Below are 25,581 nucleotides of genomic sequence, written 5' to 3'. Positions count from 1 at the left end.
ACTTCCCATTTGAAGTGCACTTAATGTATACATATTATGTCGCCATAACTTAATGTGTTTGTGTTCTGCTTACTGATTTATTTTCTTACACTTATTCTTATTTTCTTTACTTAACATTTTTAAGTTGTGGTAACTTCAATGTAAATTAAAAAATATAACAGTGGAATCAAAAGGCAATTGTACGGTTAATCCATTTTTTTTAGGCAACCGATTACCTGAGGTTAATTGAGTAGCACTAACTCAAACTAAATACATGCAATATATAAAGTTAACCCAAATAAAAAAAAAAACATGTTCAAATGCATAATTAAAACAAGAATGTTTTATCGTAACGATAACAATTTGAAAATTGTGTTTAACAAAAGGTGCAATAATGGTGTCATAACCACATAAAGTATTTGAGAGGTCTGTTACTTTACACAGTGCAACTTTGCTTTGTAGTGTGAAAAGAGGTTAAATGATCCTGTCTCTGAATCCCAAATCATCGCCAAGCCCCTACTCTATAGATACTCCCATAGAGATGCTAGGAGAAGTGTAAACATGGTAAAATAAAAAAAAATCCGTCCAGCCTGTCAGAAGTCAGGGTGGGGTTGTTACTCAGATCTACATAGGAGCTAGGGGTCTATTTGGGATTCAGAAAATGACTGACCATTTTGAGGTAGCCTCTGCTTCCAGATGTTGATAGTCTGAGAAAAAATAAAAAAACATTTACCGTGAGCTTAGTGCTTTTCAACAATAGAAATTCTCTAGAGAAAGCTCACCAGAAGCATGTTGGCAGAGTATGTGAGCAACCTAAAAATTAATATTAAGTAGAATTAACTGCATCAAATGATTATCAACAAACTAAAGCTGGGCTCATAGGTGCTGCCCACAACTGTATTACAACAATTCTGTTACGTCACCTTCACCTTCCACTCACCTGCCTTAGGCCATATGACTAAAGTAAAACCCTTCTGTGGCCTTTCCCTGTTAGAAAACAAAAACTCGATTTGTTCTGTATTCCAGCTACCATAACAGCTCTTTCAGTATCCTAACTAAGATCACAAGAAAATAAGAGAAATGAAACTCATACACTGGCTGCAAACTCAAAATGTCTTCCACAGTATAAAAATAATGCATCCACCAGAACCCAGGCGGATCGTGTCTTTGGTCAATCACTACACATGTATCAGCAAGTCATTCTTCAAAGCCTGCAGTCTTCGCTTAAGTGTCCCATCTTCTAGACCCAGCAGGATTTTCTGAACGAACTCAAAAGTGTTGGCCAGTTCTTTTGGATAACTCAGATGTAGAGCATAGATCAGACCGAACATTACCAGGAAAGCGTCAGCCAGTCTGGGTAGGTTGGTCACCATGACTTCACTCTCCAGGACAATGGAAATCTTGATTGGGTTGAAGTGGACCGGCTTTTCAGCGTCATCACTGACCACTGCAAGGATGGCGACTGGTGCATCACCAACATCTGGCTCATCAGAATCCTCCACCTGAAATGCACAAATGACAGGAAAAGTAGCATTTAGAAGACCAAGGTTAAGACTTCAGTGACTGAAATAGCTTTAAAAACTTACTGTATAACAACCACAGATTGATATAATGTTGAATTTGAAATGCGCACAATCAACACACACACACACACACCAGAGGGGCAAAAAACTAACCCTGCATGTCTTAAAATCCTGAGACCTTCTTGCGCAGCAACACAGGAAGGGCATGGAGCACAGTGGTACGCCTTGTGTGGACATCATGTTGGTCCTGAAGAGGTAATAATCCCAAATCCATTTTGAGACATAGATCTGATCTCAACATCAAGCCCAAGCCCTCACGCCCTATGCACTCTGGAGATCTGACAAGATTTGGCAGGTGACAGCAATATGCCATACATTCCAACTAGCCTATCAGAGGTCTCTATGGAGCTGCTAGCATATTGCCTACACCTGTCACATCTTTTCAGATCTCCAAAGTGCACAGGGCAGGAGGGCTTAGGGTTGACCTTCATATTGGATCATACTTGTCTACCTGGCACACAAATCTTGTGAATAGTTAGAATGGATACATCATGCATCACACAAGCACCAGTACATGAACCCTCAGATCACTAAAGTGATAACAATGTAACAAAGTATTCCAACCAGACCCGAGTCAAATAGATTATGCTTGATTTACTTTGAACCAGGTCTGATTCCCATCTTTAGATATGCAGTGACCTAATGACATATGCATTGACCATCTTACCTGTAGATCATGAATCCTCAGAATGTCAGCCAAAGCATCAGATGTCTTTCCTGTCTCTGATGCCCTCTGTCGGTATAAGGTCATCAAGCGAAGAGTGTGGCGGTCAAGCTCTTCATAAAAGATGTTCGGCAAGTTCTGGTTTGTGATCCGTTGGAACTCTGCATACACCTACACACAGAAACGACAGACAAGTGACAGTATTCAAGACAAGTTATTTAATTAAAATTATATGGAAAAACAAAATATTGCTGAAAAAACAAAGCTGTGCAATTTTACCTGCGACTCCAAATGTAGAGCCGGCTATCGCTCAAGGATATCTCACAGGTGGTCTGTTGGTGACTACCTCCTGCCGCCGCAGGACAAATGTCGTCTGCATCATCCTATCGATGAGGGGTAGGGTTTTCTCAGTCTTCTGAACTGCTTGGATTATCTCCAGCCTCTGTCTTTCAAGACTTGCCATGTCCTGTCCTTTGGGGAAGTCAGGCAAAAAGTTCACTTCAGCACGCTTGGGTCTCTGAGTGCGATGGTTCAATCTCTGGATTACTTCTGCTTCTTTTTCCTGCGTTTATACTGACCTCTTGACATCCTGGTCTCCTCAACTTGGTTCTGTAGTTACCCAATTTGTATTTTATGCTGTTCTTCCGTCCATACCAGCCAGTCTCAGATCCAAGCTCTTTCAGGCAGGGGTGTTTGGAAACAAGTGCTTCAGCTGCTTTGAAACTAAATAGTAGCTGCAAGTTTCTCTAGGATGTCATGCTTTTGATCTCTAGATAACTGAAGACACTTTCTGTTTCTTTCAAAGACAGTGTTACCTTCTCTGAGCTTCAATTCTACCTCATAAGCAAACGTGGGCATGGGGAAAAATACCTGGCAGCCATCTACTAAGTCGCTCTGGAGAGGACACATCTGACAGCAACTCTGTGTCTGTAGAACTGTTTCCACCTCTGCCATGAAAAGTTTCAGTGTAGCTTTCTGTGGCAACTCGTCAATGTCCACTAGGGAGATAAGTGTACCATCAAAATCAGGGTCTTCGTACTGCAAGCTAAAGTCTGCATCCAACTTGAGCTTGTCCTTCAAAATGCTTTTCAGGTCATCAACAGACTCGGGGAGGGTGTCAAGTTTAATCTTCCTTATACTGTCAGCTTCAACAATGACACGAAGTTTCAAGGCTTGAGAGGATACGGCTGCCATATTTCTGTGGTAGGATAAACAGTTTCAACAGTTTGCATACCCAATATCAAAACATAACCTTATCAATGAGGCAATAATAAGGTAGTTACATAATGAGCTCAAACCAAAGTAATTTTACAATTACACCGACTTGTAAAAGACAATGTGTCAGCAAAAGTACAAGAACAACTCCTTCACTTTAGAAACACAGCTGATCTAGGCACAAGTATCACCTTAGGGAAAAAATATGTTTTTAAAAAAAGTTGTATCACTAATGAACCAACAGATTACTCACTTCAAGATTAACTCAGCACTCGCTCAGTAAAATGTATCTCTTGGGGGTCAACAGCAGCCGGCCATCAACGGTGCAAGCAGCAAACGTGACAGTGTCGTTGAGTTCAGATAGCAGGTGGACAGACAGGCTCCCTTGTGTAAGTGACAGCTCGTAGGAATGCAGATGTTCAACATACCATGACTCAAAGTGACTACAGAGAAAGGAAACATTGTAATTCACAAGATAGATCTGAGCAATGTTGCAGAATTGAGGCAGACTGCCATTCACTCCAACAGATAGAAACATTCCAGTAGCACAGTGAGTGCTATTAACAGTGACTTTAGATGTACTGTAGATTGTGTTACTAGCGTGCACAGTGTGGTATCATGATAGATGAGTTTTGAGTCCATTGAATGAATGAAATGTACAAACACAATCATTGTAGAGACACGGAAGTGGACTGACTCTTGAATAGTGACTATGTTGCAGGCGATAGTGTTTTAGCAACTCTGTCCTGGAGTGAAGTATGGCCGCACACAACTTACAATTCCAAGCCATTCCATTCCATCAGCAACCCAGAAGCATAACAAATGTTGTTACCCTACATGGTAAAGATAAACATGTTTATCACAAATGTAATCCAATGTGTTTTTGCAAAGTGTACCTTTCACTTCTGGGATATAGTATAGGGCCTAGGCTAGCTAGATGAGAACCAGCATCCTTCAGGTCAAGCCTGTAGAGAGAAATAGAGATCTCATTAGCAAAAATGAATTGATGTCTTAATTCCTCATTTTGAAACATGACAAATAATTTGAAACCTTAAGTACTTGGTCAACTATGCATTTTTATTCAAAGCCAATTTAATCAGAGCTCAATGGCTAAATTGACCTGCAATAGATTGTAACATTGACACTCAGAGTAATTGAGATTAAAAAATGTCAAAGAAACATGGCAAAATATCAATGTCACCGCCTTACCTCTGTCCCTCCCCAACAGTTTCAAAACAAAAAACAAAATACCTTTACTTGATAATTATCATGGAGCAAAATACTCAGCTACACCATGTTAAAGGCTGCTAACGTTAGACCTATCTTGTCATAGCCACCTGGTCTACTATAACCCACCATTTTGTGCACCTGGTGCCACCATGCGATTTCATCAAAAACGTGCATGGCCATCCGACATTACAAGTTTCTTCTGGCTTTTTCCAGGCTAGCTAGCTACTAAAGTTAACAGGCTAGCAGGAATGGCTTCCATAGCTACATGCAACCTATTTGAAATGAATGGAAGCTTGAATTATTTTGCTAGCTACCCAGGTTGATAAGTAAACGACAGGGCCGCCGAGAGCCGTCATGGGCCCCGGGGAAGGACTGGTATGTCTCGCTACCGCGTGTATAATAGTCATTAATCTGAAGCTTACTTAACATCAAATAACATACGTTTTTAGCATAAACTACATTAATAAAAGATGCAGTGTTGTCAGACCTCGAACAATGCAAAGAAAATAAGTTCATATTCATTTTTAAACACCACAATACTAATGTTTTAACTTAGGAAGAGTTCAGAAATCAATATTTGGTGGAATAACCCTGATTTTCAAGCACAGCTTTCATGCGTCTTGGCATGCTCTCCACCAGTCTTTCACATTGATGTTGGGTGACTTTGCCACTCCTGGCGCAAAAATTCAAGCAGCTCGACTTTGTTTGATGGCTTGTGACCATCCCTCTTCCTCTTGATCACATTCCAGAGGTTTTCAATGGGGTTCAGGTCTGGAGATTGGGCTGGCCATGACAGGGTCTTGATCTGGTGTCCTCCATCCACACCTTGATTGACCTGGCTGTGTGGCATGGAGCATTGTCCTGCTGGAAAAACCAATCCTCAGAGTTGGGGAACATTGTCAGAGCAGAAGGAAGCAAGTTTTCTTCCAGGACAACCTTGTACTTGGCTTGATTCATGCATCCTTCACAAAGACAAATCTGCCCGATTCCAGCCTTGCTGAAGCACCCCCAGATGAGTCCAATTTTCAGCTTTGCCCAACACCTGGTCGTCTAATGGTTAGACGGAGACCTGGAGAGGCCTACAAGCCACAGTGTCTCGCACCCACTGTGAAATGTGGTGGAGGATCGGTGATGATCTGGGGGTGCTTCAGCAAGGCTGGAATCCGGCGTTGGGCCCCGGGGAAAATTTCCCTCTCGGTGGGCCTGGTAAACGTTACATAGTCCAAAGCTGAAGACATGTTAGAAAGCTGCCAGTTAGTTGCGTTAGATAGCTAGACATTTAACGTGTTAGCATAGGTATGCACAGAATTCAGATCGTGATAGATACTGCTCTTGACAAAGCTGAAGGCATCTAAAACATAGCAAATATATGTAAACAGTGCTTACATCATTGAATCATTAGTCGGTTGAGAAGCTAATGCAATCAACATTCGTACTCACCGAGACCTTATCCGGGGGTACACTGCTCGTCAAGTGTGGAAAACAAGTGTCCAGGATTGCAGTGAGACACAGGCAAACCAGCCAATCGCACCGATGCGTTTGTCCAACGTCATGCAAAAAATACACTCAATTGGCTAGCCTGCATTTGAAAATTGCCTTTCGTAAATTTCAAACAGATTAGTTTAAAATAAAAACTGAAATATTTTAGATTTTTAGCATCTGCATCACAACACAACTATCCTGGTACTTATTCAATTCATTCTCAACTCAACTGTGATAGCTAACTAGCTTTCCGGCTAGTAAGCTGATTTAGCGGGCTGACAGCTGAGCAGAAATGAACTGTTAAATTTGTAAAATTATAACAAACGATACAGACTTGATAGTGATTCGAAAGTTTACCGTATACAATTTCTCCACCGCCGCAGACAGAAGAGATTAAACGTTTAGTTAACCTACAATATTAGTCGAACTCCAGGAAGACCAGCCATGTTTTAGATGATTTTTCTCGACCGTGCCAATGACGTTTGTGACGTCACACGTTAATAAACTCAAACTGAAAAGATTTGTGTGTCAGCAAATCTAATATCAGAAGTTCTCTTTACATAAAATCCCACATATAGTTAATTTGAATCAAAAACATAATTGCTACAAAATCAAAACTGAGTTGCAAGTTAAGGGAACCCAAAACGTTTGTGTCAGTACTACTATTTTATACCTTTTGTGTTTCCAATACTTAATTTATTCAATGAGTTTAACTATTCGGGTTTACAGTGCAGTAATATGTTTTCATATTGAGGTGAGCTGTAGAGATGCGTGGATAGTGAACTTTTCTTTGCCTTCTTTTCTATAACTATCATCAATATAAATACATGATCGCAGTAAACTTGTGCGCGCGAATTAAACAAAACTGTTGGCCAATACTGTAAAATGTCGCAGAAGAAAATCCACTCGTTTTTTCAGCGCGGCCACAGCAAGAGTGAAATAGAACAAACAGAACAACAAGTTGTAGAAAATGAAGACTTGAATTTGGAACACCAGAAAAAAAAAAAAAGTACAAACAAAGCTCACAAGCGTCAGAAAAAAGAAAAAGAAAACAAGCAGCAAAGTTTCAGCCTTATTGCAGAACTCTGTTTCCATGGGTTGTATACAATATTCTAGCACTTTTTTCTTTATTGTAAAAAGACATATATGTTATAAGTAATTCATAATGCATTCTGTGTCTGTATGTAGCTTTTCAGGGCAAATAAATCTGGTTCTTGAGTTTTAATATTCTAAAACTTTACAACTGTAAATTACCAATGTATTTAAACTGTAGAGCATTATTAAAATGGTTTAATTAAATAATTGTTTTGGTCAATACAGTGATTTAAGGTATAAAATAAAAACAGGATTCATAACACCCTTGAAGACTTGAGCTGTGCGCCAGTAGTGACTACTGAATATCTGGAGTGACTAATGTTTTTAGAAAGTATTAGTCACTAGTGAAACCCAGGGGAAACCCTGATCACAATCCCCTAACTAACCTACTCATGAGCCGGTATTCATACAATGACTCCTGCTGCTTCATACGGCCTTGGCTGGGAATTGCCTTCACAAGCACCGCTTGCAGTCTCAAGGTTGCGTAGCTGTCGTTCCTGCAGAGCGGACCCTCTCCTCCCGAGTATACGCCGCGCCCCTCTGGCAAGGCGTTACAGTCGCCTCGAACCATATCCCGCGGATGTTTTTGAACTGATGGGCACTCTGTCAAGACCCGCCCACCTGCCGATTGAGGTCCAGCACAGCCAATCACTTGCTGCCCTTCCCCTCAACCAAGCCTAGCAGGCAGCAAGTCTAAATCGAGCGCCCGTCTGTAAACAATAAATGTAATAAAACAAATCAACTCCAAAACACACAATAAACCCATTTCCCCATAAAAATTATACCAACACTAAACACACGTGCAGGGCAATCACCCTGCTACAGACACAGTAAACACAGATCTCTGCTTTGCATTGGAAAGGTTAAGTGGAACAGTTGAAAAAGAGCTGGATAAATTTGGGGACATCTACGCATATGGAAGCGAGAGGTTTGGAGTTGAAAAAAGGAAGGAAAAAAGTACAAACTATTCCTGGAAAGTCTAGACGGCAGCAGGAGATTGAACGCTTAGAAAAAGGAAACAGCTGAGGAAGCAATGGAAAAAAGCAGAACAAAGTCAGAAGGAGGGACTCAATCTTTAAAAGGGTCATAAAAGATAAGCTTGCAACATTGCGCAGAGCTGAGCGCCTACGGAAACGCTACTAAAAGGAGCGTACGAGAACTAACTTTTATAAAAGACCCATTCAAATTTGTAAAGTTATTCACCAGTGAGAAGAATGGCACACTAAAAGCATCTAAGGTTGAGCTGGAGAGATATTTGGAGGAAACACATACAGATTCAAAAAGGCAGGAGCCTATGTCAATTCCTTCAGCCATCCCACCTATCATTCCACCAGAATACCAAATGGAGGACTGTGCACCTAAGTGGAAAGAAGTAGAGCAAGCTGTGAAAAAAGCAAGGGCTTCATCACCACCAGTTTCACCCTATTTTCCTATTAAATGCAGAAGGCAAGATTTTCTTCAGCATTATTGCTCAGAAATTGTCAACTTACCTATTAAAGAACTGCTTCATTGGCACTTCAATACAAAAGCGGGCATTCCATGGTTTCACAGGATGCTTAGAATACATCAATGTGATCTGGCAACAAATTCAATCAGCTAAAAAGGAGAGGAAGGAGCTCCATGTGACATTCCAGGATTTGGCTAATGCATATGACTCAGTGCCACATGAACTTCTTTGGGCAGCATTTGATTTTTTCAGCGTACCAAAGACAATAACAAATTTAGTGAAAGCCTACTTGAGATTTGCAATTTAGTTTATCAACTTCAGAATTCAGCACTACATGGCAATGCCTAGAAGTTGGAATAATGGCAGGATGCACCATGTCTCCACTGGCTTTTACCATGGCAATAGAAGTAATCATTAGGGCATCAAAATGGGTAGTGGGAGGAGAGCGCTTGGCTTCTGGAATGCGACTACTGCCAATTCGAGCATACATGGATGACATGACAACTATGACTACAACAGTAGCCTGCACTAATCGGTTATTGGGAAAATTTACCAATAACATTGAATGGGCACGAATGCAATTCAAGCCCACTAAATGAAGGAGCATCTCTATAATTAAAGGTAAAGTAGTAGACGTTCTTCATTAACGGTGAGGCAATACCAACAGTGTCTGAGGAGCCAGTGAAGAGTCTTGGGAGATGGTACGAAGGGGATCTAAAGGACACAGTTCATGTGGGAGAAGTTAGACAACAAGCAGTGGAAGGGTTGAAGATCATAGACAGCAGCGCTTTACCAAACTAAAACTCTGGTGCTTTCAGTTTGGTCTACTGCCGAGGTTGCTGTGGCCACTGACTGTGTACGAGATTTCTTTGACAACAGTAGAGAAGCTGGAAGCCTTAATCAGTTCATACATCAGGAAATGGTTGGGAGTTCCACGCTGCCTCGGTAAAGTGGGACTTTATGGTAAAGGAATACTGCAGCTACCAGCATCCACTCTAACCGAGGAGTTTAAGTGCGCCAAGGTCAGACTGGAAATGACATTAGTAGAGTCACGTGACAAATGCGTAAGGGAGGCAGCACCTGTGCTGAAAACTGGAAGAAAGTGGGTGGCAAAGAAAGCTGTGGAGGATGCAAAGGCTGCCCTTCGAATTGGTGATATCATGGGGCAAATTCAGCATGGAAGAGGGGGTCTTGGTCTCAGTTCAGCTCCTCCTACACGGCACAAGGCAGCCCCAGCTCAATGGAGGAAGATGGTAGTAAACGAGGTGCAAAAGCAGGAGGAGAGGGTAAGTTGTATAAAGGCCATTTCCCAGGATAAGCAGGGAGAATGGATGAGATGGGAGAGTGTGGAACAATGCAAGATTGGCTGGCAAGACCTATGGTCAACGGAACAGAGCAAGATCAGTTTCCTCATCAGGTCAACATATGATGTTCTCCCATCACCACAGAACCTAAACCTCTAGGTAGGAGAGGATCCCTCATGTCCTTTGTGTTCATCACCTGCAACATTAAGGCACATTTTGACACGATGTAAGGTGGCTCTTAGCCAACGGCGGTTTACTTGGCGCCATGACCAGGTGCTGCGATGTTTGGCCTTAGCATTGGAAGACAAGTGTAACATGACCAATAAGTTGACACCTGTTCCATCAAAACATTACACACAAAAGACAATATTCCTCCGCCCAGGAGAGCAACCACCAAGAAAAGGTGTTAAAACCAATCCTCGCTCAGGACAACTGGAAGCTGCTAGAGACTGGAAAATGCTGCCAGATGTTGGTCAACGACTTATTCTTCTACCTGAGTTTGCCACCACTAACCTTTGACCAGATATTGTCTTGTGGTCTGGATCAGCACGCCTTGTTCACCTGGTAGAGTTAACAGTGCCATGGGAGGATGCTGTAGATGAGGCGTATGACAGGAAGAAACTGCGGTATGCTCAACTAGCCACTGAAGCGGAACAGCGAGGATGGAGAGTCCGGGTTTACCCAGTGGAAGTGGGTTATCAAGGATTTGTGGCACACTCTACAACCCGGTTTCTCAGAGACGTCGGATTCAGTGGCCAAGAGTTGCGTCGCACAGTGAAGAACTTATCTGAAGCAGCAGAGAGGAGCAGCAACTGGCTGTGGTTGAGACGGAAAGATTCTGGCTGGGGATCTCAAGCACAATAGAAAGAAAGAAACGCTGATGTACGGGTAAGTAAACTGGGCCGAGTTGAGTGGGGGACGGAGGGGGGTGATGCTGGGACACCAGAATCACCGTCGAGCCCTCTTGAGGTGTCGTGGGCTAGTTGATGAAACAGAGGATGGAAGGTGCCCACTTGAAGACCCCAGAGATGTACCCTACTTAGCTCAATCCTGATGGTTGTCATGCTGATGTGCTGGGGAGACCGCACTGGGGTTGATCCCTGGAGCCAGCATCGCGGCTGTTGTGTTTGCTGATGCGCCAGGGAGGCAAATAAGCTGATCCCTGGTGCCAGCATTACACTTCAGCCATCAACACCAGACAGAAGGATATCTACATCATTATATGGAAGGAAGCGCAAATGGATGGTGACACACATGGATCACATTAGTTTACTGTAAAGCTATGTCTTAGTTGGTGCTTATCTTGGCGAGAGCCGAGTTCAAATCAACATGAAGTTTTAACATCTACTCTCGTGTAATGGAAATCATTATAGTATTACTAAGGGATAAGATTTGTACTATGTTAAAAAAGGACCCTGTCAAATCCTCTTGATAGGACAAATACAGAAATGAAAAACGTATGCCATGGTAGATATGATTGCTCGTTATGACTTACATGGTTGTTGCACTACAGGAATGTACCATTTTTAAAATCATGCTGCTCTACAGTAGCCTACATATACTGTATGATCTCTCTCTCTTACAATAGCTATCTTGGCTGGTATTGAACTACACGTATTTACCACGGTTTAGCAAAGACGTTAACTCTTTAGTTTTTAACCAATTAATGTACTGTTTCTTCCCAAACTTGTAATTGAAACACATGCATGATGAGAACCAGTCTCCTGTTCGTTTTCTGTCCTAATTATACAAAGTACTGTATGTAAAAATAAATGAAACAAAGCACATAATACTAATAATACTGTATAAGCAACACTTTCCAAGTACATCATGTGATTGATGTGAACCATCGCAGCAGGGAGCTCAATTTTTTCCATGACTGAAACTTTAACATTTGGAAAATCGCTCGTATACCTGCTGTCCATACAGTAGTGCTTCCCAAAACAAGAACACCTCCTGAAATGCAAAATAATGTTAAATATGTAACATTTTTAAATTACGTATTTGTCATACGTGCCAACAGTCCCTATATGGTCGGGACAATCCCGATTTCCTAGCAAATGCGTCCCGATGCATAGGAAGAAAGTCCTGATATTTGATACTGATCACTAACTTATATAAAAGGTAAGAACGCTTCATTAGGTCTATTTTTACTGTCATGATGGTCGTGTCGTGTTGAGTTAGTGGGAGGGGATAATATTTGTTAAACAATCTCCAAACATTCAAATGCACATTTGGAAGCACTCTTTTGAAGCAAGGTATTTAAAACAATATCGTCCAATTTTTCCATTGATCTGCAGTTTCAAATGTCCATGACACGTTTGGCTGTTCCAAGGAATAAATTGTGCATTGGGTCAACTATATGCATTTTTACTATGTCTATATAAGGAAGTTCTAACAATGCTTAATATCTCACACCATACTGTCTTTCCAAAAATTCTTCATCTGCCACAATTGTTGCATTCAATATTTCTTCAACCCACTTCATGTGAGTGCTGTGTCCTTTCAGGCCATTCATCTTTAGTAAAACCACTGTAGTCTTTCTTACCAGTCTGTCCAGAAAAACTTTCCAGCATTTGGAACATCCACGGTTTGCTCCATGACCCAGAAACCCACACAAGTTTTGGCAAGTTGAAATATCACAAGCTATCAGCAACAGTGCAAGGTGAAATGTTGTGACAGACACCAATTTGTTTGACTTCAGATGAAATCCTGGCATCCATCCTTCCTGCAATTCTTCTATCATAGCAGCAATACATGTATTTGTCAGATGCTTTTATCCAAGATGACTTGCAGGGTTTATCAAATATTAAAATATTAATACTAACAGGGCGGCACGGTGGCGTAGTGGTTAGCGATTGATTCCCAGTCAGGGAACACTTCTGTTTTTAATTTTGCTTGTATTCTGCTGGAGGGTTTTCTGTACGGGGCGGCACGGTGGTTAGTGCTGCTGCCTCACAGTGCCAGGGTCCTAGGTTCAAATCTTGTCTAGGGGGTCTGTGTGGAGTTTGCATGTTCTCCCCATGTTTGTGTGTGTTTTCTCTCACAGTTTAAAGCCATGCTGTTCAGGTTGATTGGTCACTTTAAATTGCCGAGTGAGTGAGGTGGCCTGCAATGGACTGGCGTCCTGTCCAGGGTGTAGTCCTGCCTTGTGCCCTGTGTCTGCTGGGTTAGGCTCCATCTCACCGCAACCCTGTAAAGGATTAAGCGGTTAATGATAATGGATGGATGGATTAATTCTAATAATAAGCTAATACTGCTTCTGCTTTTGAATTTTGTTTCTCTCAGAATCTTGTACATGGAGCTTATAATCACTATACCACAGATAATGAATGTCTGGATCCCTGGAACACAATGAAGAGTGTTTTTTACAGAAATTTTAGCAGTATTTTAAAATAATATTTAAGCGTTATCATTGTGATCACCTGACACTAGGATTTATTTTTTTTCTCATAACTAACATGTACAGCATCTGGATTTCCAAATGTAAGTGATCTATATTTCTGCACATTTTGGACAGTGATGCAGATTTGTTCTTAACAGTTGTAAACCATACTTACTATATAAGCATTGCTAAGAGATTTATTTTTCTTTCACTATGCATACAGTTGCAAACATAAGAACATAAGAACATAAGAAAGGAGGAGGCCATACAGCCCATCTTGTTCGTTTGGTTGTTAGTAGCTTATTGATCCCAGAATCTCATCAAGCAGTTTCTTGAAGGATCCCATGGTGTCAGCTTCAACAACATTATATTCTCTGTGTAAAAAAAGTGCCTCCTATTTTCTGTTCTGAATGCCCCTTTATCTAATCTCCATTTGTGACCCCTGGTCCTTGTTTCTTTTTTCAGGTCAAAAAAGTCCCCTGGGTCTACTATACCTTTTAGGATTTTGAATGTTTGAATCAGATCACCGCGTAGTCTTCTTTGTTCAAACGTATGTGTTGGCACCCCTTATCTGAATTAATGTTATTCCATAATTTATTAAGTGTAATACAAATTGATTTTTCTTTTGAATTAACTATACAGGGTGCCAATACCTATGTCTGCAAATATATTGTATACTTTGATTTGTATTGAATCTGAAATAAAATGATTGTTGTGAAATTGCAGAATCACAAGCACACTAGCCAATTTACATTGCGCTTCACTGTTCAATTCAGTAGGTCTAAAATTATGTTTTTTTTTTTTTTTTTTTTTTTTTAAAAAGTATTTTAGGTCAAAAGAATATAAACCTCACTCAGAAAATCAGGGATTATGAAATTAATGGTAACTGTTTAGTAACGTTTTGTCATATTAGTTTAGTGAGGTAACATTTTTTATAGTTAATCCAAAATTAAGTGCTCTTAATGAGCGTTGTACTAATTATTAAGGCAACGTGTTGCTTTTCCTTAATGCTTTCGCTTTTTATTGTAATCAAAATTCCTGGACTGGAACCCCCATAATGCCCTTTTGAGTCCACTGAAGGTATTGTTAAATGTGATCATTAATAACAGGGCTCACTCCACCTTTTTCCACTTATACCCCATTTTCCTTTTTGTTATTCAACATGTTGAAACATAATCTGATGTTTTTTTTAAAACTTAGTCGGTTAAAACTTAATAAAAATGATTAAGTTCAACAGTAACACAGAGGCATCATTGTGGAATTGCATAATTGTCAATACATGTAGATTAAATTTACTGTCTACATATGTTTTGAAAAATACTAAATGCATATGTAAATATACATTGTAAATATACATTCCTACTTTCTATCTGCAATGAAAACCTACTGGAAGTCCATAAAGAGAAGGCAAAACAAAGCAAGCATTTGGAGCAGAAGACAGCTTGAGGCACGGAGGTGAAAGGGAAAAAGAGATGCAAGTGGTGTACCATATATAGCTGCAATGAAGAAAATGTGTTAGTGAAACTGTGATTGACTTTTGAAAAGATAAGAATATAGTTTTATTTGTCTGATTTTAATTCAAACAGTTTAGTCAAATTATGAGGTAAAATGTTATGAAGTAAACAAATTAGATTTATAGTTGTAAAATTGTTGATGTAGATCTTTAAAGTTTTGCTGAATGTATCAAGGACTATTCCTAATATTCCACATAGTGTGAGACAAATTGTATTAATTTGCCGGATCAATAGTTGAAATGCTTTGATTAAGTTTGTCTGGAGAAGAGGATGACCCCTTTGGTCCTGGAGAGAAGATTCCTGTTAAGGTCATAAGGCCAAGGCGATGGGAGTCTAACGCATTCAAAGAGGCTAAGAAACTTCTTGATAAAGAATACTGCACAAAGCTAAAAAGACACAAACAAATGCCCAGAAAAATTGGGTCATATTCGGTAACAGTGCCCAGAACTTCCTCCTGAATTTAACTGGATCATAGCTCACACCTGAAATGTGTCATTTGGGATTGAGGGTGGATCAAAGTTTTGATTTGGTTTAAGCCTTAATTTGATTTCATTGTTATCTTGTTCTCACCCATTTATTATGCTGTGAATCTTTTCATTCTTCAGCATTCAGCATTTGAGTACTTACATTTATTAGGCTTCCAAGCCAGAATGTCTGGTAAGCATCATCTTGGGACAGTAGAATTCAAATGGCAAAATGGTCTGTAAAACAAAATGGTCACTTGACATACATTTTAATTTAAAACTGCATTTGTTGAAAAACTATTTCTATGTTTAACTCCAAACTTGACAAGCATCATCCCTGTGTCAGTGCAGTTCAGTTTTTTGTTTTTTTTTATAAATGGTGTTTCTTCATTCATCAAGATAGCTTTCTGACCTTTATAACTGCTTCTCTTAAAAAATGGTTTAGGTGAATACTTGACAGGCATCATCCCTGTGACAATAGATTTTAAACACTGAAAAATATTCTTCCTCCTTTAACCAATTGACTGCCTGACAAGTTTAAAAAAAACCTGTTGCTGTGTGCTCCGTTCCTTGCTCATTGTATTGCTGGCTTGGAAGCTGTAAAACAACTTTACAGTTTTACTTTCTTTACTTACACATTGTATTTTAATAACATGGTTTTTTTTAGTAAAAGGAATACATTTATGTTGCAATTAGGGCAGCTGTGTGGAGTAGTGGTTAGGGCTCTTGACCGGAGGGTCGTGGGTTCAATCCCAGGTGAGGGACACTGCTGCTGTACCCTTGAGCAAGGTACTTTACCTAGATTGCACCAGGAAAAACCCAACTGTATAAATGGGTGATTGTATGTAAAAAAAGAGAACTTGATACAGTTGTAAGTTGCTCTGGATAAGGGTGTCTGCTAAGAAATTAATTAATAAGAATTACGTTTTTATTCATTTTGAAAACATTAAAATAAAATTTACTGCTCAATCAGTTTGTCTTCATTTTTCTGCAAAACTAATTAAATTAATTCAGTGACAACAAAAAGGAACTGTGTAGTTATGTTTGTATGACAGAATATTAGCTTGCAACCCACTTCTACCACTTCAGGTCCCCTATGGTTTGCAGAAAACGTATACACACCAGATAAAAATATTAGTTTACATTTCCTGGCCAACCATTATGAACACTAGGGGCTTGATTTTCCATCATACATTTACTATGGCATGGGCAATTTGCCTGCAATTTGCACACAGTGGAAAATATAGGCCTAGATGTTTAGAATGTAAAGATTGATATGGAAATCCTAGTAAACTTTCAGTTTGCCAGTAACTACAGGTGGTTAGAACTGTGGTTACTTGAAGTTTACATACTACACTGCTGTGCAAACTGTACAAAACCTAAAGTTCACAATTTGTAAACCTGATGACCTACAATGTTTGTGCAATTCATTAACTTGTGCAAACTTAATGTTTACATTATGTTGCACACACAGTTTACTGAATAATGTAATAATGCATAATGTAATCATGAATAATGTAATGTGTAAGCTTCTGGTTCACAAACGTATACATCACCTTTGTGAGAGTGGGAGAGGGGAGGGTTAAGCCATGCACACCACATAGACACAATGTAATGTTAATACAAGTCATATTTTGTTACCAAAAAAGCGCTTTATGGGTCAGCAGGAAGATTCGACACTTTGAAGCAGCAGGATCGATGAGCCATGCGCCCCGCAGGACATCGCTGTCATTCCATGGTGTAAAGGTTAGCACTCTGGACTCTGAATCCAGTGATTCAAGTTCAAATCTCGGTGGAACCATGCTTTTAAGCTATCAATTTGTCCATAGGTGTTCTTTAAAACAACAAATGCTTTTAATTCCTACAGCAGCCCCAAAACATGATTCCGGTGGGACTCGAACCCACAACCTTTGAATCCCCTCTCAGTGTCTGACTAGAAGTCCAATGTGCTATCCATTGCGCCACAGAGCCTCACGTGTGAAAGTATCACCCTAGTGCTGACTGGTCCTGCAAACTGACTAGTCGTTTCACGTGACAGCTAACATGCATTTCTAGCGTGACGCGCAGGGCCCCTCTTAACTTCCCTGGTGGTCTAGTGGTTAGGATTTGGCCCTGTTTGACACATTTGGAATTGGATAATTATAATTGTTTTATACATATTTGGATTGTAATGGTCAAACAAGTTATACACTGAAAAGACCTGAGAGGAATACACGGTCTGAAATATCATGTTTGCAAAGGACGCAAACTTCTGAAAAATGGTTCAAGTGCATTTATGATTGAAAGATAGTTGAATCTTGAAGATTTTTTACTACCTTTTAAGTGATGTTGAACCACATGACAAGACAATAACAAGTGGCTATGTGCCAGAAATAAGCAAAGTGACCTCGGAACAGGTCAGGGATCGGAATGTGTTCATTGTATTGATCAGATAAATCCTAATATGGTAAAACAGATATTTAGAGATCTATTTAGAAAGGACAACAGCTGATGTGAAATCTATTTCAAATCGAGTATTCTGAACATATTTGGTGATCGTGATTGCTTGGGAGTGGTTTGGGAATGGTACTGTATATAACACAAGGTGGAAACCTTGGTTCTTTGGTCAATCCACAGGGTTGATTCACTGCGTTGATGGGTCCAGTTCAGTCAGGGAAATGAATGTACTATATTATATCAGCTTAACAAAATGGTCAATCTACAGGGTTGATTCACTGCGTTGATTCTGGGTCTAGTTCAGTCGGGGAAATGGTTGGACTATATTATATCAGCTTAGCAAAATGACTAATCTGCAGGGATGAGTCTAACTCGACAGAGGACTCATTGCAATTCTTTGAAGAACAACTGAATGTATTAGATTTAAAGCATTGCTAGATTTAACATTTAAGATCAACTCTATCGATTATCTGATGTAATTTTATTGAATCGCTATTTTTTGTTATGTTTTGTTTTTTTGTCTTCTCTGGTGTTGAGCCTAACCAGGGGTTATGTTCATTAGAATAAATCTTCATACTTGCAACAGAAGTTTTTCTCTTGTCCTTCCATATCTAACAATATACATATAATATATATGTATGTTTCTTTTTTTTTTTTTTACAACAGGCCCGGGTCCGATTCCTGGTCAGGGAACACTTCTGTTTTGAATTCTGTTGGATGGTGTTCTGTACGCTTTGCTTTCTCCACTCTGGCTGCAAATGCCTACACTGTGACGTATCAGTATTGCGTAAGTATACACTTTCTTATTGATTTATATCTTTTCAATTGCGTTTGTAAAGACAATTAAAACACCACATTGAGCTGCTTATGTTTAACAGAAGCAAGCGGGCCAGGGTTTTCCTGCTGTCTAGCACGCGCATAGGTTTTCTTTTTTCAACACACTGAAATCCAGACACGCTGAAGAACATAATAGACTGACCGCGACGTGATTTGAACACAGCCTTCTGACCTAGAGGCAGATGCACTACCGTTGTGCCACGAGGTCCAACCATTGCAAGTTAGCGATATTCTGTAATAAAATGTAGAGTGTAGTGCAGGCACCCGATATGAAGAGAAAGCACAAATCGAGAACTTGCAGGGCTCAGTTGTTGGCAGGTATGCTGAATGAGTCCTTCATCAGCAAAGGTGGTATAGAAAGAGCTCACATTAAAAATGAAGCAAAAGTTTGCACCCAAGATGGGGCTCGAACCCACGAGATTAAGAGTCTCATGCTCTACCGACTGAGCTAGCCGGGCTGTGGGTAAACAACCTTTAAATCACTTCTCAGTATTTAACTAGAAGTCTAACACGATATCCATTGCACCATAGCCTCTTGGACAGCTTGGGGGGCTATAGCTACCTTAACATTTTTCTTAGCACCCCTGTAGCCACGCCTCCCAGTGCAAAGGTTAAACTTTTGTATTTGATTGCATGAAATTGATTAAGTTCCATCTTTTTTTTTTTAACCAAAAATAATAATAATACTATATATAATGAAGTCAAAGTTGCGCTATGTGCACCTTCATATAACATCGTATAAATGCAGGGTTTTATTACAGCACCGCCAGATTGATGAGCTACGAGAATCAACTGCTGCTCCAGAGGAGGGTTCATTTTGAGTTTCAGTGTTTTAAAATAAAATAACAAACAGAACGAAATTTCAATGTACCATTTGTAATTCAGTAATATGAGAGAATTGGTCAGGGGTCTGAATACTTTTGCAAGGCACTGTATATATATATATATATACATATATATATAGTAAAAGACTGGACCCACTTGGGTTCGTTGCCCCTTTAAAAATAGACCCAACACGTCAGAAATGGAGTTTTTTTTTTAAACGCGGTTGCGCTATATTTTAAAAAACACAAAAATAAACAAAATACAAAACAAAACCTAACTCCGTTTGGAGCGCTTACTAAACAGGTATTTCCCTGGCTAACTTGCAGGACGGCTAAGCCTGACACCGAACACAAAAACCACACGGGTTCAACACCGCACTTACTTCGCCGGACTGCTCGGAAGCAGAGCACCTCACTTCTGCCTCCTTCTACTCAGCAGCCCCGTGCAGCCTGGCTACACGTCTTAAATACCCTGCACCCGGTTCTCATTTTTAATCACCCCCGGGTGCAGGGGATAACATAATAAAACAATTACCAAAAAATTAAATTAAACAATAACACAATTAACAAATTAAATGAAACAATACAGCAAACAAACAAACAAAGGTACATTCTCTCGCAGGGAGGTTTTAACACTCCCTCCCTGCTGTCTCACCCAACCCGCTATCTTACTATATATATTATATATATATATATATATATAATGTGATGTACTTTGTTCTTTCCAACAGGTGTTTGTCACTTTAATTATACACGAAACAAGGGTAGTGCTCTTTAAACGCCGTGGCGTACGTTTATTTAGCAAACTGTTCAAACAAAAACACACAAAACAAAACCTAGCCTTTCTTCAGGCGCCAACTAAACTGAGAAACAGAAAGGCTAACTAATGCAGGGCAGGGTAAGCCTGTTCCCCTGTTTAAACTAATTCCCAGAATCACCTCAGCCAAATCACCGTCCAGAACTTCGTTGTCAAGGATAGCCGTACCTTTATTTTGTTACCCGCAAAACCTTTTGTCCAACACGCTTATTTCACCACTTCAACCCTCTTTTTCGAACACACAAACTAAACCCATTTTTAACCCCGACCTGATCACTTCCACCTGATCAGCATTTGCCGATTAATTATACAATTAAACACTTGTTACATTTGTTTCAACACAGTGTGTGGCTACCCCCCATGGTCCTAAAGCCTCCAAATTACTGTCTGGTACATACACATCATCATATATTATATTTATATTTATATATATATATTTATATATATATTTATATATATATATTTATATTTATATATTTATATATATATATTTATATTTATATTTATATATATATATATATATATATATATATATATATATATATATATATATATATATATATATATATATATATATATATATATATTAGTAAGACAGCAGGGAGGGGGTTAAAGCCTCCCTGAAGAAAAAACATGTGCGGAATGCACATTTGTTTAATTTAATTGTATTTGGTTTATTGTTTGATTGTATTACCTTATTGTTTAATTTAATTTGTTAATTGTTTTATCCCCTGCACCTGGTGCTTATTAAATTAGAACCAGGTGCAGGGTATAAAAAGGGAGCAGGTGTTGGCTGCTTGGAAGAAGGAAGCAGGAAGGTGTGTGCCCTGTTCCTGAAGCAGTCAAGTCCGGTGTGTCGTAAGTCCTCAAAGTTAGTGTGTGAAACCTTTGCTAAACTGTGTTTGTTTTTCAGCCGGTAAACAGCCTAGCTGTCCGGTGCTAGTTTAGAATTCCTGTTTTATTTAGTGCTCGCTGAGGAGCTAGGTGTTTATTTTGTGTTTTTTGTTTTTGTTTGTTTTAAGTCCGCGTAAGCGCTGAACCTCCAATTTCTGTGTGTTGGGTCGTGATTTTAAAGGGACTAGAACCGTGAGTGGTGCGAGTCAGTTTACAATATTATGTTACAATTATATTTTATAATTTAAAAATGATCAGACTGATTATCACATGTGGCAGCTCTCTAATGATGTCACAAGGGACACAACACTACAACAAATGACGAAGCAGCATTGCTGTTGACTACAATGGAGAAAGGTATTGCCATTGACAACAATACAGAAAGGTATGCCATTGAATACAATACAGAAATGGAGAGTAAAATAAGTAAGAAATAACCCACGACAGGGTGTGCGGTAAGACCATTATTGCTGCACTCCTTGGGTGCATTCTGAGGCACAAGGACGCAGGCCGAGTGACTTCAACCACCCAAGAAGTGCAGTAATAATTGTCTTACCATACACTCTGGAGTGTGGTATTTCATTTATAAAATGGCTACACTTTTTAAAAATAATTTTACAAACCAACTTTTTGAAGTAAAAAAAAAAAATGTATTGTGTATCCTTCCACTGAGAAGAAAATAGTCCAACGACTTTGATTTTAATATATATATATATATATATATATATATATATATATATATATATATATATATATATATATATATATATATATATATATATATATATATATATATATATATATAATGTTTAACTTGGATTTGCCATAAACATTACATTCAACATTGCCATGTATAGTAAACATTTTGAGATGACATGGCATTTGGGAATTAAAAGCACATTGATTTCCCACATCTGAGTGAGGATTCACTGAACAGCCAAGCGCTGCACTGGCACTTGGGACCGATGTTGAGGGCAGGGCTTCCTCGCATGAAACCATGTGTGGAGACTTTGTTAGAAGGGATCCTACTCCAGGTTTTGCGGTCTTTCAGAGAAGCTGACCAATAATTTCTGAGGCCATTTTCACACCAATGGCCAGTAACTGACATAATTTCCAGAGACTGTAAACCAGCATTGGATAGTATGTGGACAACAGAGCTGCCGACTGAGTGGTTCGTATTGTAACAAACTTACCTAGTGTGCAATAACCAAACACCTAGGCCATAAGTGTATACTAGCACCGAGCATAAAACATTCAATACTACAGTCCCAGCAGGTAAATCAGTACAGCAAAAAACAAGGATTTCACGAGAACCAAGGGAGTAAATTTTAAACAGGATAGGTGGCTGTTCATTCTATGGCCCACACAGTTGCAATACTTGTATCCAAGTGTATGAGTACTTAAAAGTTTCAGTCCCGGGCTTGAAATTAAAACGCACCCAGAAAGTAACAAAACAAACAAACAAAAACAAACCAATAAAGTTCTAGAAAAAGAACAACAATCCAGCAATCCCAAAAGAACGCTCTCCAAACAAAAACCCGAATGGCCATTCAAAAAATATTTGTAATCCAAACTGCAGCAAAAAATAGAAAAGGATCGATCTCACCCGGTTATGATGAATCCGTGTGCAAGTCCTCCAGTTCATACAATGTTGGGAGTCGCCATTTGATTGAATATCTTCTCTCGTTCCGTTGTCCCGTAAAAGCAGTAAAGTATCAAAGTAAAGATATAAATCAAACCAACTGGAAGAAAAATAGGACCCAACACGGAAGTATTGCCCAACGAGCACTGAGCAGCGTGTGATAATAGCTATTGCACTAGTATTAGTCGAACCCGCTATAGAAACTGGTAAAAACCAAAACACGGTTGTTTGACATAACACCGACTAGCAGCATGATATACACAGATACCTCGTTTTTTCTGTCGTTTGAACAGGTTGCCTGTAAGTTCTCTCTCTCTCTCTCTCTCTCTCTCTCTCTCTCTCTCTCTCTCTCTCTCTCTCTCTCTCTCTCTCTCTCTCTCTCTCTCTCTCTCTCTCTCTCTCTCTCTCTCTCTCTCTCTCTCTCTCTCTCCTCTCTCTCTCTCTCTCTCTCTCATAACTCCGTATTTTTCTCTCTCAAACAGACTTTCAAAACCCTTTTTTATACCCTATTGGTGTAGAGCTTTTAAGCAAAGGAAGCTCCGCCCCCAATTACGGAAAACAGTAATGGCCAAAATACCTAAAAGGAATTAGTCTAGGACCATAGCGTTTTAACCCAAATATAAACAAATGTACCCAGCACACGAACTAAAACAATAATTGCCCCAAGAGTTTATTTTTAAACCAGGCAAGGGTATAGATTATATATACACGTATGTATGGCGAAATATTAAGGAGCTAATTAAAAACGCTGTCATGGAATAACTAGATTGCCTGGCCAGGCATACTGGCATTCACTTAAGAATGCGCAGGTGCTACGCTTCTTGCAGCACATTGTGTGGCGGTTGCCACAGTAACGCACTGAAACTGAAGCCCAACTTTCTCTGAAATGCGAGACACCATGGTTCCAAGGTAATTAACACAAGTCATTTCGTGGGAATATCAAATTGATTTGTATTCTGGATTTTTTCTGAGGTAGAATGATTTGGCATCTAATGTACACTTGATTAAATATTTTTTAAAACTGTTGACAAGGCACATATAATCACTGGGCTGCACAAACATATAACCACGAGAACTTTCAAGGTCAATCTTATTGATGTATTTATGGTTTTTTGGTTTGCTCGTTTAATGACAGGGTCACAAATTTCAGACCATTTTCATCTGAATTGATGGTAAAGGACTTCCGTGACAGGCTGCGCAGCCCTTCCCAACCACGGCAAGATAAACAGAACATACAGCTATAAGGAAATGTGATAGTCCATATTAATACATTGTTTGTATAGTACTTTCAATGGAGAGATATTGAGCAGAGTTTAGGTGGGGTATTTTGGAATGCAGAGTCTGTCTCAATACAATTTGACTAGATGTGATCATTTATGGGCATTTGTGGAAAGGGTCTCTGTTCTGCTTTCTTCAAATACTTCTATTCGTGTTTTACACCAATAAAAATATTTTTGACTTTCACTAATATTGTTTTTCAGTTTTAATCATCTTTTCCTTACAGCTGGTGGCTCGTCCGGGATATCGAGAACGAAACAGAAAGCTGCGGGCAGGCTAGAGATTCCTCATCTGATGAGAGGGGGGGGGGGGGGGTGGGTCATGGAGTGTCATGTGGTCAGGAGAGATTCCATCAGTCCAGTCATTTTCTACTTCTGAAAAATACTATTAATGGTGAGTGTTTAAAAGTGTTTTTCTGGCTTACAAAGGGAGAGAAATTGGGATGGTCCCGTATTAAGCAAACAAATTCACATGTTTACGTCGATTGTAAGACGGGGGGGGGGGGGGGGGGGGGGGGTCAGTCGTACTTGCTTAGGTTTTGGGGAAAAAGAGTATGAAGTTTTTGCCATTCCTGAACCAAATGTAAAGTATAACATGTTTGCTATAGGTAGGAAATAGCGTTGGTTTTCATCAACCCGTGATTTAAATGCAGGGCAAAACACAGAATATATTGCAGGTATAATATTTGGCTTCTAAAAGTGCAGAGTTAAAACAATGTTTCATTTTTAAGGGGTCTGTTTATTAATGATTGTTTATTTTGTGTTGAATTTAAACAGGGAGATTACATTCTCTTTGAATGGAAAACACTTTAATAAAGCACCGATGTTATCAGTATTAACAGGGTTTATTCTGATGTTGCATAGTTTTGCTAGAGTACACTACCATATGTAACAGGTTTAATACTGAGTTTAATTCTACCAGTTTTAATTTCATCAAAAGTCAATTGTGATAATGAGGTTAGCTGTTCTGACACCTTGGTGAGACAAAGTGAGTGGACAATGCCCTTTTAAATAGTTCCGGTTTCGGGTTACCTCTTCCCAGTCACTGCTTGAATGGAAAGAGGGTAAGCATCATGACGCTTCCTCCAATCATAATCTTCAGTTTTATCGAGATAAAAGTACTCCAATAGTTTTGTAATTTTAACAAACTGAAAATACCTTCTACCTGTATCGTTTTATTCCCATATAAGTGTGCTATATGTTTTTAATACATATATTTTTGTTGCAGTTGTGATTACTGTAGTTACACGTGGTTGCTATGTATACTGTGCGCTGTCCCCCAGGGTTTTGACCTAAGCTGAATTGCATATCGGGTGAATCTATTTTATTTTGTTTTAGGGATTTAAGGAAACGTACATTGCTGCCTGAAACTGAAATCTGTTTTTATTTTAACAGGTATGTTGTCCTCCCTTTTATCAGTTGTACATAATTGTTTTGAATGTTTTTATTTTAGGGTTTAACGGTAGGATCTAGTAGACTACACAGCGATAGC

General features: G+C 39.4%; 1 long non-coding RNA gene and 1 other non-coding gene across 7 annotated transcripts in view; both read right to left on the bottom strand.

Moving 5' to 3' along the window:
• Positions 1–2,509: 2,509 nt before the first annotated feature.
• The window catches only part of LOC131737603 (uncharacterized), a 41,994-nt gene continuing 18,922 nt past the window's right edge, over positions 2,510–25,581 (bottom strand). For 2 of the 6 annotated variants that reach the window (XR_009329258.1, XR_009329259.1), the window contains exons 2-5: positions 15,526–15,599; positions 4,338–13,192; positions 3,695–3,884; positions 2,510–3,424 (exon numbers count right to left, since the gene is read on the bottom strand). This is a non-coding gene — a long non-coding RNA (uncharacterized LOC131737603). Of the gene's footprint in view, positions 3,425–3,694; positions 3,885–4,337; positions 13,193–15,525; positions 15,600–22,363; positions 23,163–25,581 lie in introns of those variants that run through there. The other 4 variants (XR_009329261.1, XR_009329262.1, XR_009329257.1 and 1 more) reach the window with 4 other exon arrangements.
• trnar-ucu (transfer RNA arginine (anticodon UCU)) lies at positions 17,243–17,333 on the bottom strand. The gene is given in 2 exon segments: positions 17,243–17,278; positions 17,297–17,333. It is a non-coding gene; the product is annotated as a tRNA-Arg (tRNA).

This window comes from Acipenser ruthenus, chromosome 7 (assembly GCF_902713425.1).
Source record: "Acipenser ruthenus chromosome 7, fAciRut3.2 maternal haplotype, whole genome shotgun sequence".
NCBI lineage: Eukaryota > Metazoa > Chordata > Actinopteri > Acipenseriformes > Acipenseridae > Acipenser > Acipenser ruthenus.
This window is presented reverse-complemented; position numbering and strand designations above follow the sequence as displayed.